The 5000-nt window shown below is 49.1% G+C and overlaps 1 protein-coding gene across 1 annotated transcript in view; it reads left to right on the top strand.

Annotated features, from left to right (window-relative positions):
• LOC138961144 (uncharacterized) overlaps positions 1-5000 on the top strand; it is a 19865-nt gene that overhangs the window by 1379 nt on the left and 13486 nt on the right. The window lies entirely within an intron of this gene.

A 5000-nucleotide genomic window follows, 5' to 3' on the forward strand; every position in this document is an offset into this window, starting at 1 on the left:
AATGAGCCCGATTGCACCCCAACACCTCTGGGGTGCAATTGGGCTAATTTGTTTGGACAATACCAACCCATTCCACACCATCCCTTACAAGGCCTCAATTGGCTTATTCTTGAGACTCTAAAGATTTTTGGTTAAAAACGATGAATGATTTGGAAATTTTATTATAAAATAGTTCATGTATAAAGCAGTAAGATAATTAAAATGATCTACACGCAAACACCTTCACTGAACATGCATGAACTTGTGACCGAGGCACACCATGTAGTCTCTCAATGTCATGTCACCATTTTGCAGCTTTTGCCTCTGTTTGAAGGCAAAGCGGACTTTCCTGAGAGCATCGGACCTGATCAGAGCACGTATGTGCAATGTCCGCATTCTGATGTAGGTGTTTGCCTGTATGTTCAGGATCTGGTCCATGAATACAAACACGCTTTCTTTTATTTCGGCTGGTATCCTCTGTGTACATCTGCTTTTCATATATAATTGCTGGTTTGCCCCTCTCGCTAGTAGTTTCAACAAAATCCATCATCCAACTTTCAGTGTCTCAAAGGCAGAATGTGGGAATAGCATAACAGTTGTTGTAACGGACAAGAAAAGACGTGAGCACATGTTCAGCGCAAGTGGCAACCCATGTCCGCAACGTGATTTTCACTCAAAGCCACTGACGAACTCGGTAAGACAGTAATACTTGTGAGGCCCTATAAGGGTTATGGTTCTCCCAAAAAACCATGATGGGGTGTAATTGGCCACATTTTTTTCGGGGGTTGCTATTGGGCAAGTTTGTGCTTGGGGTGCAGTTGTACTGTAGCCGTCTCCTTCACATCCGAATGCTCCCCCAGCCATGTTTGATCATAATGATGTATGCCCACTTAGTGGCCGGCAGGCTCACAAAACATCCCCGTGCCATCTGTTAAACTACTTTCGTCAACTTGGGTTTTTATTGACAATCTGGCCAATGTCCGGCCCCCCAGCTGTCTCTTGGTGTACTTATTGCCCTCGGGGAATGTCCTCCATGGTTTTCGGACTTCTATCCTAATGCAAGTCATTTTGTGTTCCTGCGTGTTTTTGATCTTGTTTTCCGAGCCTTGGGACTTTTGCTTTGAGCTTGGGATCGTTAAAGTGCGTGTGCGTGTGCACGGGGTTGTTGGGGCAGCACGAAGAGAGTGCCACAACGCGCCACCCAGGGAAAAACATGTCTCGCCACCGAGGGAAATACATGTCTTGCCACCCAGGGATCACCCAGTGAAATACATGTCTCACCGTCCAGTGAAATACATGTCTCCCCACCCAGTGAAATACATGTCTCACCAATAAGGGAAATACATGTCTCACCACCCAGGGAAATACATGTCTCGCCACCCAGGGAAATACATGTCTCGCCACCCAGGGAAATACATGTCTCACCACCCAGGGAAATACATGTCTCGCCACCCAGGGAAATACATGTCTCACCACCCAGGGAAATACATGTCTCACCACCCAGGGAAATACATGTCTCACCACCCAGGGAAATACACGTCTCGCCGTCAGGAGGTAAGCCCAAAGTGCACAGGAATGTAACAGAGCAAAGGAGATGATCAAGTACTGTACAATGCTAAAGGGAGCCAAGAAACGAAGAGACGGGGAATGGTTGGATTTGAGAGGGAGGGATTGGGGGTGGGGGGTGGGAGTGGGTGAGATAACAGTGGGCTTGAAGGATGAGGTAAGGACGGTCAGCTTTCCAATGAAGGGGGGGGGGGGAGTGATTTAGACGGGGGAACCGGTCAGGGAGGAAATTGACCGATAGCCTTCCAGCCACCTACACCGACCACTAAGACCCCGATGAGGTGTGGGTCACAGTCTGGGTCGCTGTTTGGTGGTGTGACCGCTAGTCCTGAGTAGTGGTCAAGTGGCCCACCTCCTTTTTCTGATCATGAGGGAATGACCATCCCAAGCACACCACGGCGATCCCTTCACGGAGCGATGTAAACAAACCAACAGTTAGTGATGAGGAATGTTCTCGTTATCATTGGACAGATTCTACTAGTTTCAGCGCGACGTTTGATCCCTTTTACAGGTCCGGGTCAGCAGCACATTCGGGATTGTAGATCAACATTGTAACCAGCTAAGATCAGTTTATGTGGTGCTACCCCTACCAGCAACACATGTGAGCCCCATATCGGCCCCATGTTATTTTACACGTTTTCTCGGGCGCAGTTAGCCGAACATGGGTTGCATCTGGGGAAACCACGAATGAAGTGGAGAAATGAGCGTGTGTGTGCGAGTGTGATCAATGCATCTCTATGTCCATGTCTTAGGTTCAAGACACTGTAAGACAAGCTGAAGCAGGTGTCCGTCGCCTTGAGGACTACATGTACTGAACTTAAGGGAGCGGAGGGGGGGGGGGGGAGAAGGAGCGGGGGGTGTAGGGGTGGGCTTGGAGGGGGGAAGGTGCCATTGTTCCTAAAGCGGACACCTCGCGTCGCCCAAAGTGCAGTCACCAACTCGCAACACCAGATGTTGATGACTGGAACGAGGGCTGACGGCACCACTTTATGCCTCAATTACAATACTGAATAGGGACGTAGCTCAGTTGGTAGCGCGCTGGCTTTGTAGCCAGTTGGTCGCTATCAGCGTGGGTTCGATCCCCACGTTCGGCGAGAGATTTATTTCTCGGAGTCAACTTTGTGCAGACTCTCTTCGGTGTCCGAACACCCCCCGTGTGCACACATGCGCACGAAAAAGATCCCACGTTCACAGCGAAAGTCTCAGGGCTTGGAAAACACGAAGACACGCATGCATCATCTCTCGTCTCTGATTATCATGATCGTATTTCGATACTTTGACGAGACAAACCCAATGCTGGTGTGTCGAAGAAGACAGCCACAGAGGGCTTGTTCGAATCAAAGTATCACACCATATCTTCAGCGTACTACCAATACCTGTCCCAATATGGACCAGTTGGTCTAAGAGGACGTTAAACCCCTCACTTTCTATTTTGACAAAGCCCGCTCACAAAGGCGCTCAGTATGTCAGCCAGGCCACCCTAACACAGACAGGGAACAGGGAACACGGGGGACATTGGAGACACGGAGGGATTAGGGAGGGATCTCACACTGTGGTTACCGTTGTTCCCGAGGTGGGCTGGAGGCGGAATCCCAACCACTGATTGCGGCAAGGAGTTACGGGGATTTCTTGTCAATCACACCTGATTCTCTCCCCTCTGAGGCTGTGCGGGGCTCCATTCAGCAACATGTGCTGCCTTCAGTCTGCCTCTTTCTCTCTTTTCTCCATTGACTTTTGACTTTTTTTAAGGCGATAGAGGCCACACGAAGTCTCTGTTTGTTGCGATCTAGGGCCTTAACATCTTCTGCTCATTTTACGCAGTGTTGGCCTGGCTGGTAGTGTTTCTAAGTTTGTTGTTGTTGTTGTGAAATCAGTGTCTTTCTGCATCCCCTGCACGACGCCAAATTATGTAATGTCGTTCATCTCGCACAGAATGAGAGCACAGCTGTACCGAAACTCAGTGTGCCTAATCAGTGACAGTGGCACACTATCCCTCCCAGGAACGGAGGAGAGAGGTTGTCACTATCGCCTTATCTAATCACAGGCACAATATCCCTCCCAGGAACGGAGGAGAGAGGTCGTCCCTATCGCCTTATGCAGATTGCGCGGAGAGACGGCGTTGGCAAAGAATGCAAGTCTTCACACACATTGCGCACAGAAGAAATCGACTGAGGCTTTTTTTTGTATAGACCTCTCCGGGTCAACAATGAAGTTATTGAAGTGTTTTCATATTGCAGCGTTAGAGGGCGTGATTGGCGCTATGGAGAAAAGCCGCCGCTGTGTATGCCGGGAAGGAAATCCGCGTAATTAGAATGTCCGCGCGGAAAGTGGATTTGTGTTTGTAAAACCTGGGGAATTGTGTGTGTACAATTCTAAAGAGAAAACATGGCGCTGCTGGCGGTGTTTTCTTGTGGAGTGTTTTCTTTTGACGTTGTTTGTGTAACATTAACAGTTCCCGTGCCTTTCTTGGTCAACTTCGTGTGATGTCAACTCAGCTCCTTATCCCTGTGCTTCCCATCTCATTTCCTCGTCATCTTACTGCGTGTCTACTGACTTTCTAAAGTCATCACAGCTGCATTCATAACTTGCTGGTGGGCCATTCCTTCTCCCCATGCACCCGCCACTCTCGTCTCGACCCAAAGGAAGATCAGCCGTGTTATGGTTTTCATGTTTGCTATTGATTTCCGTGCTAAGCCCCAGCTCTCGCTTTTTCAGCTTTACGGACTTGCAAAGCTTGGCGTGCAAAATGATTGGGCTGCACATATCTGTTTATTGGGAGGGGGTAGGGGGGGGGGGGGGGCATTCAATGCGAATGGCTTTCACCAATGCACTGGGTGGCCAGTCCAGGCTGGATGGTGAAGAGAGATGTGTGAAACATGGCTTGATGGTGAAGAGAGATGTGTGAAACATGGCTGGATGGTGAAGAGAGATGTGTGAAACATGGCTGGATGGTGAAGAGAGATGTGTGAAACATGGCTGGATGGTGAAGAGAGATGTGTGAAACATGGCTGGATGGTGAAGAGAGATGTGTGAAACATGGCTGGATGGTGAAGAGAGATGTGGGAAACATGGCTGGATGGTGAAGAGAGATGTGGGAAACATGGCTGGATGGTGAAGAGAGATGTGGGAAACATGGCTGGATGGTGAAGAGAGATGTGTGAAACATGGCTGGATGGTGAAGAGAGATGTGTGAAACATGGCTGGATGGTGAAGAGAGATATGTGTGAAACATGGCTGGATGGTGAAGAGAGATGTGTGAAACATGGCTTGATGGTGAAGAGAGATGTGTGAAACATGGCTGGATGGTGAAGAGAGATGTGTGAAACATGGCTGGATGGTGACGGGAGATGTGTGAAACATGGCTGGATGGTGAAGAGAGATGTGTGAAACATGGCTGGATGGTGAAGAGAGATGTGGGAAACATGGCTGGATGGTGAAGGGAGATGTGGGAAACA

Source organism: Littorina saxatilis, linkage group LG3 (assembly GCF_037325665.1).
Source record: "Littorina saxatilis isolate snail1 linkage group LG3, US_GU_Lsax_2.0, whole genome shotgun sequence".
Lineage (NCBI taxonomy): Eukaryota > Metazoa > Mollusca > Gastropoda > Littorinimorpha > Littorinidae > Littorina > Littorina saxatilis.